The 14,015-nt window shown below is 40.0% G+C and overlaps 1 protein-coding gene across 6 annotated transcripts in view; it reads left to right on the forward strand.

Moving 5' to 3' along the window:
• LOC106876310 (uncharacterized) overlaps nucleotides 1-7,402 on the forward strand; it is a 345,615-nt gene extending 338,213 nt beyond the window's left edge. For all 6 annotated transcript variants that reach the window (XM_089350463.1, XM_089350464.1, XM_089350465.1 and 3 more), the window contains 2 exons: nucleotides 2,971-3,112; nucleotides 5,571-7,402. The gene's annotated coding sequence lies outside the window, so the exon portion shown is untranslated. The remainder of the gene's footprint in view (nucleotides 1-2,970; nucleotides 3,113-5,570) is intronic.
• The last annotated feature ends 6,613 nt before the right edge of the window (nucleotides 7,403-14,015 follow it).

Below are 14,015 nucleotides of genomic sequence, written 5' to 3' on the forward strand. Positions count from 1 at the left end.
ACGCTAAATAAGTGCTGTAATGGATTACTGGGGCTCCAAGGTCGTAGCCGAGACGGTAGTTATGGAGCCATTGCAGATTTCCGGTATAGCGGATATAGAATTGTTAAAGAGGACAACAAACCTTAAGGCAAGGCAAGCATCTCAAGTCATATACATTATTATTATTGGAAAAGATTCAGTCTTACAGATGTTTCTAAGATATCCCAGAGTATGGGATATTCCGTCATCAGAGACAAACAGGGAAAATGAGAAGGGTATATATTAATGAAATGACGGAATATCCCATACACTGGGATATCCCAGAAACAGCTGTAAGACTTTGAATCTTTTCCAATAATAATAATGTATATTACTTGAGATGTTTGCCTTGCCCTAACGTTTGTTGTCTTCTTTAACAATTACATACATACATACATACATACATACATACATACATACATACATACATACATACATATATACGACAGGCTTTTTTCATTTTCCGTCTACCAAATCCACTCACAAGGCTTTGGTCAGCCCGCGGCTATAGTACTTCTTTTTTAAGCCTAGTATTTATTTTATCACTCTCTGTTGCCAAATCACTATGTCACGGGGACGCAATCACACCAACATCGGTTGTGAAGCGGTGGTGGCCAAACACACACACACACACACACATGCATGCATGCACATACACATATATACGACGGGCTTCTTTTAGTTTCCCTCTATCAAACCACTCACAAGGCCTTCGTCACCCAGAGGCTATAGTAGAAGACACTTGCTCAAGGTGCCATGCAGTGGGACTGAACCCGGAAACATGTGGTTGGTTAGCAAGCTACTTACCACACTGCCACTCCTACACTTCGTACATACACATACATTCACACACAGATACACTCACGCACACACATATACACACACATACACACACACATACACACACAAATTTCTTCTATCTTACTGGACCTCGGTCATGCTGTGGCACTGCTTTGAAAGGTGTGTGTGTGTGTGTGTGTGCGTGTGTGTGTGTGTGAGAGAGAGAGAGTATGTGTGTGTGTGTGTGCGTGTGTGTGTGTGAGAGAGAGAGAGTATGTGTGTGTGTGTGTGTGCGTGTGAGTATGTGTGTGCATATGTGTGTATGAATTTGCGTGTGTGCGTGTATATATCTCTGATAGTTATTCTATCGATCTCTATAGTTGAACTGCTATTTTACGAGGACATTAGTAGACCAATACCGGTTGTCATATATGTGTATGTGTGAAGAGTTACGAGGGAGCGTTCATATAGCATGCATATGTGTATGTGTGTATGTATGTGTGTTTTTGTATGCGAAACTTAGTTGACGAAATGTAGAGAAGCTCATCGGATGGATTGTATTTGAAATTCAAAGGTCTAGTTGAGTCATACAGTCTCTACGTGAGAATTCATTACGTTAAGCGCAGCTACGTCTTTGAAATACTCAGCCATACATACATACAATCATACATACATACATACATGCATGCATGCAAGTATACATACATACATACATACATACATATAGACAGACAGACACACGCACACACACACACACACACATACACATACACAGACCTAGATGCCATATACAAATGAGCTGAAGAAAATAGCATGCAATTTAACGCAGGAAAATTCCAAATACTCCACAACCAGCCAGGTTGTGCTAACATGCCACAACCAAAATACTTTGGATCAAAAGGATTAGCAATGCCATAGTCAACCACAGTGCGGGATCTGGGTATTGGTATGGGAAACAATGCATCGTCTCTTGTACATATTATCAAGATGGTGGCAATGTGCAGATGAATGGCCGGGTGGATTCTGAGAACTTTCAGAACAAGGGACCAGGAAACTATGCTCGTCCTATTGGTCTTATGAAGGACATTTGTTATAAGCCGACTAGGCTACTGTTCTCAACTCTCGTCACTCCACAACGTCAGTTTAATAGCTTAACTCGAGACAGTTCAGCGGTGCTATACCAAATTGTTTGCATCTGTGAAACATGTGAGCGACTAGTGGGGGGGGGGGGACGAAAGAATTGCGGCTCTACTCTTTGAAGCGAAGGCGAGAAAGATATACGTTGATATACATATGGAAGATCCTATAGGAGACGGCACCAAACTTGGCATCAAGAGTTATACAAGACACCACTGTTCTGTTCCAAAAATCTCACCCATCCCGTCTAGACTAAGACTTGGGTCCTACAATAACTTTGGATTCAAAGGCCTGCGACTATTTAACATCTAACCCCCCCCCCCGAAAATAATAACTGAGTGATCTACGCGAGAGTAAAATATTTTCAAGAAGCACCTTGACCCTCTGCTGTCCAAGATCCCAGATGGTCCTACACCACAGCAAGAAACCCAAACGAAGGCTGCAATATCAAACTTCCTCATCTATTAAAAGCCAACAGCACAGGAATGGGTATTGAAAAGGTGAATGTACTGACAGTGCCCCAGCTCGGCCACAGTTTTGGGCTGAAATATATAAAAAAAATATATAAAAGAATATGTTGTTGTTGGCACTCCATCGCTTACGACATCGAGGGTTCCAGTCGATCCGATCAACGGAACAGCCTACTCGTGAAATTAACGTGCAAGTGACTGAGCACTTCACAGACACGTGTACCCTTAACGTAGTTCTCGAGGATATTCAGCATGACACAGTGTGACAAGGCTGGCCCTTTGAAATTCAGGTACAACAGAAACAAAAAGAAAGAGTGAGAGAAAGTTGTGGTGGAAGAGTACAGCAGGGTTCACCATCATCCCCTGCCGTAGCCTCGTGGAGCTTTAGGTGTTTTCGCTCAAACACTCACAACGCCCGGTCTGGGAATCGAAACCGCGATCCTATGACCTCGAGTCCGCTGCCCTAACCACTGGGCCATTGCGCCTCCACATAAAAGAATATATATATATATAAGAATGTACATATGCATATACTTATATTTGTATTTATATGTTACTGTTGCAGACGACTCTACAATGTTTACAGTATGCTGCATCGGACTGACCTTGGGACTGGCAGACAGACCTATCCAAGTGATGATTAAAATCTTCAAATAACATCATCTCTTCGTTTCTGATCACCTTATGTAAAGAATAGCACAACCAAGGTATTTAAAATGTCAGATGTGCGTGTGTGTGTGTGTGTGTGTGTGTGTGTGTGTGTGTGTGTGTGTGTGTGTGTGTGTGTGTGTGTGTGTGTGTGTGTGTGTGTGTCTATTTGTATATCTGCGTTCCAATCTGTCTCTGTGGATCAATAAATTTATCTATCTGTCAATCTATCTACACCCCGCGGCACGCCCATGCCACACATCAGACACTTAAAAAATAGGATTAATATGTGTGTGTCCAAATGTTTCAAAGATACGGTATTTAAATGATTCAGACAAATACACGGTGTGTGTGTGTGTGTGTGTATATATATATATATATATATATATATATATATATATATAAATATATATATATATACACACACAAATAATATGTGAGTATATGCATACATACGTACATACCTACATCTACCTGTATATATAGATGCATATCTGGGTACAGGACGTTACAAAAAAAAACGTGGACAAAATGAAAAACAGAACATAAACAGAGTACAGAAAACACACAGGCCACATAGAGAACATTTCTTTCATCAGCTGCCACCATTCTAAAACTAAGCGTTTCGAAGAGTTAGGGCAGGACTCATTGTTAGAATGGCTCTTCTCGCGGAAACATTCATATATATATATGAATGAGCGGACAAATGAAAGAAAGAGGCACTCAACACATTTAGTAAGAGTTATTATACTTTGTTATTTAAGACGGTTTGATTCAGCATTATTCGACTTAAAGTTTCTTAAGTTTCATACTGAAACCTAGCGCTTTCAGCTCAGATTATCGAACCTGAATATATCTACACACCATACACACACACACACACACACACACACACACACACACACACACACACACACACACACACACACACACATACACACATGCATATATACCGTATATTGGATTGGCCAGAACTTTTCTTGAGCGAAAATAAGACAAATTTTAAGCAGAAAGTGATTTACTCAATCAGTGATATAATTGTTTCGTTCCTCTATCTTCTGCCGTCTTGTGAGCAGATGATATTGGATTCTCAGCTCAAAGAATTGTCTGTCTTTGCTGGCGAAAAATCCTTCCAAGGTGAATTCTTACATCCTCTTCAGAGTTGAAGACTTGTATTTTCAATGAATTTTGAAAGGACCGAAATAGGTAGAAATTTGAAGGCACAAGGTCTGGTGAAATGTGCAGTCTGGCATTGTCGAAATGAAAGCTTAGTAAGTACTGGAGCTTGTGGTAGCTCGCTGCATTTTATTTGTTCAGCTGGTCACAGTGCACATCCGAATTGATGGACTGTCCGAGGGATGTAACTCGTAAAAGATATTACCCTTCCAATCCCAACAATTTGAAAGCATAACCTTCTTCGAGGAAACTCCTGCTCTGGAGGTCATTTGCGGTGGTTCGCTGCGCTCCCCTATGGTCATCTGCACTTCACATTGTTATAAACTATCCATTCTTCATTCTCTGTCAGCTAGTTATCAGTGCAACGCTCTGCCCTTTATATACAATATATTGCTAGCAGGGGGAGCGAACCCTCTAGCGGGTAACCGGATCGCGAGACTGACTCAGTTACGAGCTATTTGACTTAACCTCAGTCGAGAGCACCTGCATGCCAGAGTGTTGCACCGATAACCAGCTGGTGGAGAACCTGCCTGAGGTTAAACTAATAGTAATATTCAACAGCCACTTTGATGTGACAACTGACTTTACTGTTTAGTACAGTTAATACTATATCTCTTCTTGAGATTTTACAACTAGCTATTTTGCTTTTATATATATATCGCCAACACCTCTTATGTCCATCTCCTATGTTCCTGCCTTTAAGCTTTCACTTCATACACGCCAGCTCAATTTGATTCGTTCTCAGTCGAAAGACACCTGTTGTTATTTCTTGTTGTTTGTATTCGTAATTGTGTACTATATTCTCCGATTTTTGTTTGTTTTTTGTCTTTGTTGCCGTACACATTCGCTATCTTTTTGTTACAAAGGAGTCTAATGCTTTTAGCTTAGACTTTTTTTGGTGTGTGTGGAGGGGGGGGTGGCAACCAGATCGGACCATCTCAAGACTAACTGGCCGAAATGGTCGTGACTTCTGGAACTTGACTAAGGAAGAAAGCCACGAATGACCAGTCTTTTTTTGCCTGTCCTTCTAATTGTTGTTTCTCTTGTCCGCTTTTATATCGTCTATCTGTCTGAATGTTTTAATGTCTTCTATTGCGTTTTTGCTCCATTTATACATACATACATACATACATACATACACATATGTATGTATGTATATATATATATATATATATATATATATATATATATATATATATATAAAGATAGATCGATACATAAATAGATGCACATATAAACACACACACACACACACACACACACACACAAATTCTGAACTTAATGATGCATCATTACTTCCGATTTGAAGATATTTCATGCTACACACTACTTTTCGAGCAGATATACATATAACCAGAGTTGGAGTAGAAACACTGTAAATCAACAAGGTTTATACATGACAATGTTTCGGGGAAACTTTTGAGTGATGCGAATATCGACAGTCTTTTTGTGCTTGACACCGTTTCATCACGTCGCATTTTGAAAGCTATGCTTCTGCAATCCGAAGATTAAAACCCAGCTAAAAATATCTATTGAACGAAGGAGGCGTTGAACCCTTCCGACCTCCAAAACGTGATTAAAACATTGCATCTCATACCAGCGGAGGTCATTACATATGTGAGTGGCTGCTTCCAAATATGTTATCAAGATAATACCTTCTTTAATTGGGCTGACATTGCTGCTAAACAATATCCAGCGCCACCCGTATGATGGACTGTCCGGGGGCAAATGGAAAAACAAATAAATTAACAAATGTTTCTAGCCACTAAATGAAAGAACAACACTCCTAGCGTTGTTTTCTGGACAAATAAAAAAAAAACAAAAAAAAAAACAACGGCTGTTGTAAAGATCAGCTTCTTAACGAATGTGAACCAGTGAAAACATTTCTTGACAAGTTTTTTGAAACTTACAACTTATTTATCCAAATTATTAGTTTACAAATGTACTCATAAGTGATAGTTAGAAGAAGCTGGATTTTACAGCTTTTCCATACAGAAGGAGAGAGAAGAGAGAGTTAATATGATACATGCTCTGAAAATCCAGTCTGTAATTAAAACAACGCAACGATATAGATTCTTCTTGTTAATATCTAAATTCTAAATAATGGAACTTTGCATATTCTAGGATAAAAAATTCTTAGAGGAAGAATTCATATAATTAAAAAAAAAAAAAGAGGATATAAATATTAATGTACCTCATGTTGATGCTGACTTCACAGTTGGAGATTTTGTGTAGTTCATGTTTATTAACTTTATTGTTTAGAAGAGTGAAAACTGATGAAACTTCTGGTCAATAAATTTATGACCATGGCAATACTTCTGCGATGCTAACTCAAAGAAACTACACAAAACGAATGCAAGAAATATCTCCGCAGATGTTCAAGTATTCTTAGACATTACATTAGTCCATTTTAAATAACGTTCTTGAAATTCATTTTTCTCAATCACTGATGATTTCTTCAACAATGTTTTTTTTTCTCCTAAACACATGATTTACTGAATGGGTGACCAAATCCCTCACATTACTATACATGTTCTGTCTTCAGTTTGTCACTGAAGTGCAGGCCTACCTGATTGTCAAACGTGTGACGTGTAGTAGAAACAATGCCAAAGTAGACATTAGAACTTGGCGTAACTCTTTGGCTCAGCTGTTCATTTCGGACCGTCTAACCCATGCCAGCATGAAAAAAAGGGACATTAATGGATGATGCTAATGCTGCTGCTGATGAGGATCTCTCTCTCTCTCTCTCTCTCTCTCTCTCTCTCTCTCTCTCTCTCTCTTATGTATATATATATACGTATATGGTTCAAATGTGCAGTAAACAAAAGACAAAGAGAGATGAGAGAACAACAAGCTGATGTATTAGTTTGATACTCGGTAAATATGGAAAAGATTTTGACGTTTCGAACCTACGCCCAACGGCAAAGAGGAATGAGAAGGAAAAAATAGAGAGAAAAAGAGAAAAAAAAAAAAAGAAACGGAGAGAGAAAAAATGTGTTGGGATTAATGGTTCCACATGTTGTAATCACCACTGTACAGAACAGATGCACGAGACACTGTAATCTTGTCAGGAAATTAAACACTCAGGGAACATTGCACAGAACCTCTCAGTCTACTGGGGCAAAAGCCTTTTTATAGATTCACAAACATAATAAAGAGTTATTGATGTTGTTCTTCGCATTTCTTCTGAATCTGCCTTGCAACGAAGATCATGTCTACTTAGTCTGTATTGTATCCTTAGAAATTGTGCATATCTCCATACTTCTCAATTACTTCTTGGAATGTTTGACGAAGGATTATTCACAGATGCTCTGTGTGCCTTGTGCATGCCACTTAGAATTTTCCGGGATTCTTATGGAACCAGGTTAGGTGTTTATCCGTTTTGTATCCGACGGTTTTGACTGCAACATCATAAAAAATGGAACTTAAAATGGTCCCTTTGTTATGTATGCAAGCTTCCAAAGAGTAGGGAATACCTCTGAAACTGGAGAGTGATGAAAATTCTTACAAATATCAAGATTGTAGAGATTGCAGCAGGTGAATTTCATAATGTCTAATATTCTTGGGCTATGTAAGGGGAGCTCTTGCGATGTGACTTTTACCAATATCATATGATCTATCGAACACTCTACTCCCCCCCCCCCCAATTGCACAGGGGGACAAAGCAATTTTTACTCTGAAATCGTGTTCTACACACAGAGAGAAGTTTGATTGCATTGCAGTTAGTTTTTCCGACAGTGGTTTCCGGTTTTTTTAATTCTTCCTTAATCTTGCATTGAAATCACTCATTTTAATTATTACCTGATCAAACCTCTAAAGGAAGCAAGCAGTCTTTATCCTGATTATCAGATGACAAAATTAGTGCCTAGGATATCTGAAACGTAAGGTAGCGGCTCTCTACAAGGGAAATACGGACTGACATCAGCTACTTTAAAGTCATTCGATGTGTCAGACAGTTTAAACAGCAGACTGTTTCTCACAGCGATGTTATATCGGTAATGTACACTCTCGGGTAATTCCTCCAGAAGTTATAACCCTCTTTAACCTTATTAAGCGACCCCTCTCCGACTAGCTTGGTCCTACCGATGCAGCAATATCTGTAGCGCTTTACTTCACTAACTTGCAGAGCCATTCGACATTCGAGTCGACTCGTCGAGTTGTCAGCATCAGGCAGTCTCCGTGTATTTCACGTGACAAGCCCTACTAGTATATTATCGTATATTTTTCTTTTTACAACCGCTTTACTGAACGTCGTGACAAACGCGGTTTCGTATCCAGGAATTAAACTGGGTGAACAATTTTTAAGCAATCTTTTTTGTGTCTTATTCTGGTTGAGATGAGCAGCGCAGCCACTAGATAGGGTTGCTCAAAAACAGGGTTTAGACAAGGGAAAACTGCTACTCATTGCTAACAGTCAATGACTGGTATGCTGATCTCTGACTCGTAGAATTCTAATTCGATTCTTCCAATATATTCAGATCTGCTCCTGTTACCAGACTCTCCATCATCACCAACGTCGTTAGGGATCCAAGATCCATGATCCACATTTCAAATTGAGACACTTGTGCAATGAAGCTTTATAGTGATGCTGGGTGTGTTCATTTCTCAAAACACCTGTTGTCTCTGTGAGAAGACAGATGCGGTGGAAAAAACACCCCCAAGAGGAACGATATCTCCTCCCAGTTATTAGAAACTGTTGCAAACCTATCCGTCTTAAAGCTGACTGCCACAGCTAGCTTTATTCTCGGGATGTACTCACCTGGCCTTTTTCTTCCTTGGCTAAATGACAAGGTTGTGGGGTACATTGATCTTAGGATATATTCACTAGAGAATGCCTGCATACTATATCTGGGTAATTCACTACTGAATCATGTTCCCTCAACAAGTTAGCCGTAAAGCCATAGTCATCGTATGTGTCGACAGAGAGGACTGAGAGAATGTTGGTGAAAGAGAGGCGGGTGTGTACTGGTAGGGAAGACTCACTTTAGGTTGCTTCTCGCTTCACCAAATGGGCTAATCATCTGCAGCGAGCTGTAAGCGAGAGGGTTGCAAGCACTACTGCACAAGATGCATTACATCATCCTCTGTGTGTGTATGTGTTTTGTGTGTGTGTGTGTGTGAATGGAGGATTTCTCAGCTGTTTAATAGCGTGAAATAGTTGGGGGTCAATCTATCTACCTGTGTGTCTGTCTGTCTATTTGTCTGTCTGTCAGTCCGTCTATCTGTCTGTATGTCTATCTCTCTCTATATATGTGTGTGTGTGTGTGTGTGTGTGTGTGTGTGTGTGTCTGTGTGTGTGTGTGTTTGTGTACATCCGTGTACGTGTAAATATGAATGGATCATCAAGTATATATATATATATATATATATATATATATATATGCATATGAATAATATAAATAATATTTACTACTCACACGCGCACACAAACATACGCACACACATACACACACAGTCTACACATACACATGCATATCTATATGTATGGCTGGATGTGTGTATAAGCTTACTGTTGCTTCTTGTCTATGATAGCTTTTCTGTGTTTGTGTGTTTGTGTGTGTGTGTGTGTGTGTGTGTGTGTGTGTGTGTGTGTGTGCGTGTTTCCTATCTTATTTTCCTAAATATTAGCACAACTCCTGAAAGAACGTTATGTATTCAAACAGTTATAGAATAAATGGGTAGTGCCCTGAAAGATGTACCCTCAACATTATCCCCAGGTAAAAATCAACGCATCGCAGCGTGCCTTGTTTGGCCCCTTGAATTACAGAAGGATTCCATTCGACGGTCTTCCATAGTTCCTTATTTCTTTATTGTCCACAATGGGCTACACACAGAGGGGACAAACAAGGACAGACAAACGGATTAAGTCGATTATATCGACCCCAGTGCGTAACTTGTACTTATTTAATCGACCTCGAAAGGATGAAAGGCAAAGTCGACCTCGGCAGAATTTGAACTCAGAACGTAGCGGCAGACGAAATACCGCTAAGCATTTCGCCCGGCGTGCTAACGTGTCTGCCAGTTCGCCATCTTGGCGGTCTTCCATAGTTCCTGTCAACCCTTTTCCCTTCACGAGGTTTGATTCGGACCGAGACTATAGTAAAACATGGCTGCTTAAAGTAGCATGCAGTGGGATCAAACTAAGAGCCTCAAAATCGCGAAGCAAACTTCTTAACTATTTGACCTTGCATGTACTCACACACACACACACACGGTTGACTTCCGCATTGTTTCTGTCCACCAAATTCCCTCACAAGCATTGGTCGACCCGGGGCTATACTCGAAGACATCTGCCCAAGGTGCTGCGCTGTAGGACTGAACCCAAAAACACATGGTTGCAAAGCGGGCTTCTTAACCACGCTCCCATGCATGCATTTGTATGTATGTATGTATGTATGTGTGTGTGCGTGTGCGTGTGTGTGTGTGTGTGCGTGTGTGTACATTCCTGTACACACGCACATTCCTGTACACAATACTCTGAAGTGGTCTCAAGCAAATAACCAGTATTATTATTATCATTAATAACCCTGTGTGTTCCCACTCATAAACTTTCATTGTTACACTTACACTAATCCAGCAATCCATTCATGCACCACATGCATATGTACGTGCATACCTATCTAACTGCATGCAACTCTCACGCACACGCGCATACCCCCAAATGACTATGCATACACCTAGCTGGTTATCCATTCACATATTAAAAAAACGCACACACACATATACATATGCAACTGCGTACATACATAAAAATCTGTGTGCCCCCTTCACACACACATGCACACACACACACACACATCCATGCATATAGCTACTTGATGATCCATTCATGTTTACACGTACAAGGACGTACACATGCGTGCACAAACACACTCACATATATATATATAGCTGCGTGCATTTATAAATGCAACAGGGATACAGTCATTGTACATTGCACATTGCACATTGCACATTGCACATAACGCAACGGAGTGCACGTACTAACTGCAGGCCTTTTTGTGAATGACAGAGAGAAAGAGAGAAAGAAATATCGAGAGGCAGATAGATAAACAGAGAGAAATACAGAGAGGAGGAGAGGCGTGTCTAGGCGAACTATGTTATATGGAACAATGAGAGCAATCTTAAGTCAGCCATATATGGTATTGGATCAACAACACGTTTTAATACACGCTCCATTATTTTTTTGTTTCGTTTCGTCTCACTTCCTCTTTATCTTTCACATTATCCTCAGCTAATTTTTTCCCATTCACACACTTATTCTGCACCCTCTCCTCTTTCTGCATCTCTTGCATTTTTACATCAACTTTCAATGTATCGTGCATTTTTGTATTGTTTTTGCTTGTGTGCTTTTTTTTCTTTCTTTTTCTTTCTATTTTCTCATTCACCAAATTTTCTGTGTTCTGATGTGCTTATATGTTTGCTATATATAAGAATGGCATTACTATTTTAATACTACTATATTACTCATTACATACCTTGCGCATGTGCAAGTGTGTGTGTGAATCTGAATGCGTGTGCGCAAGCTCGTGTGCGTGCGTGCGTTTGTGCAACCATATGCATACTTAGAAATATTTGGTGTTCAGTAATAATAATAATAATAATAATAATAATAATAATAATAATAATAATAATAATAATAATACCAGACAGTGGTTCTCTCATGGTTTCTTATCTTAACTGATTGGAGGTACTATCATGTATATTGTTTTGTCTTGGTATAAAAGATGGGCTACAGCAAATATTCTGCTCAATGCCACACATTTGCTTGTCAGTTGCTTGATCTTAACCAGTTGAGCATGTCCCTTAGTGGCTGACAATATGTGCATCTCTGATCACGAGCAGAAGTAGTGGGGGGTGGGCATCATAGTCATGTGTTGAGAAGAACTCTTTGGGGTTTGGATAATTCACCTTTGGAAACATAGGTATTTCGTTCGACATCCTCAAACGACCTTTATTCAAGGACCTTTTGAGCGGGATGGGCTGCTCGACCTGAAGAGAATTCTAACTGGGCCCCCACATGCAAGGTCATGCACTGTTTATCTTGATATGAGACCGTTATGTCGCACACATATGGTTATGATGCATGTGCCTGGTGTACCCTTATCAGACAGGTAGTCATGATGGGTATACTGGGCTTCGTATATTTTACCCCAGTGTCACTTTGATGGCATGCCCTGCTCTCTCACTCAATAATGATAATAATAATAATAATTTGGACACAAGGCCAGTACTTTTGAGGGGAGGGGATTAGTCTATTACATTGACCCCAGTACCTGACTGGACTTTATTTTATCGACCGCGAAAAAATGAAAGGCAAAGCTGGGCTTAGCAGCATTTGAATAGAGCACCTAAAGAGCCGGAAGAAATGCCACTAAACATTTTGTCTGGTATGCTAACGATTCTGCCAACTCGTCGCCTGATTTCATTCATAGGCACAAGGGTAGAAATTGAGAGTGGGGAGGGGTTGGCCAGTTAAACTGAACCCAGTTCTTGATTTACACTGTATTTTATCGATACCAGAAAGATGAATGGCAAAGTTGATTTTGGCGGGATTTTCACCCAGAACGTAAAATGTCTTAACAAAGCACTACAAAGCATTTTGCCAAGATCAACTTTGCCACTCATCTTTTACCGGCAAGTGTCTCAGCAGAAAATTGAGAAATGCATGCAAGTGGAAAGCGTCTCAGATTGACGAAGTCCACAATTTCTGACTGAAGTACCTGAGCAGTACTCAAGGGATAATAAATGATAGTAGCATAGGGTAATATATAATTGGCCAAAATCAACACCTGCATGTCTTCTGGTTGGGAAAAACAAATGTAACTCCTCAAGACAAAAGTATCAGACCCAAAATCTTCACATTACGAACAATTGGCTTGCTAAAACGTTGTCTACTCCTCTTGAACTTTCAAACAGAACACCAACACATAGGTGTACAAACAGACACATGGGCACACACACACACACACACACACACACACACACACACATATGACATATATGATATATAGATAGATAGATAGATAGATAGATAGATAGATAGATAGATAGATAGATTCATACATACATACAATCATACATACATACATACATACATACATACATACATACATACATACATACATACATACATACATATATGTTGGTTATCCTCTCGTGACTGCAGAAGACCATCACTGATCATTGACCATACAAAATGCTTGCAATACTCGGGCATGAAGTTATTACACGTGTAGTCGGCTTCAGCCGGGTTCGTACCCACAGCTTCCATGCTCTCCGCAGTGCCCTCTTACTCGACGGGGGCATCAGAATGTCGCCTCACCGGCGATGGCACAACCTAAAGTTTTATGTCCAGCAAGGCTTGCACAATATTTCACTAACCTTCTCCACCTTACTGACATGATCCAAAGACAAAACCAGAGCAAGATATTCGGTTCCAATATAGGTTGCAGGCTCAGGAAGGTGGGAGTACCATGATCTCAAGCACAAAATGTTCAATGCCATTTCCTGCACATCTGGTTTTATATCAGAGTGACCTTCTAGAGGCCTGTTTTAGCAAGATCTGAGAGGTACTTCACTCTCAGTGGTTTTCCAGCTTGCTGGGCACTAGCCCGAAATTTCTGAGATCCCGTTAGATAGAGGTAGAACCTACACTAAGTTTATCAGTCCTTTTGACAGAACTTCTTTTGACTCTTATTGGGTTTCTAGTAACCGTCCTCACCAGAAAAGCTTAATAAGGGCGCCGATTTAATCGCAGACAACCCGACCATGCAATAGGATGTA

This window comes from Octopus bimaculoides, chromosome 4 (genome assembly GCF_046866305.1).
Source record: "Octopus bimaculoides isolate indiv1 chromosome 4, ASM4686630v1, whole genome shotgun sequence".
NCBI lineage: Eukaryota > Metazoa > Mollusca > Cephalopoda > Octopoda > Octopodidae > Octopus > Octopus bimaculoides.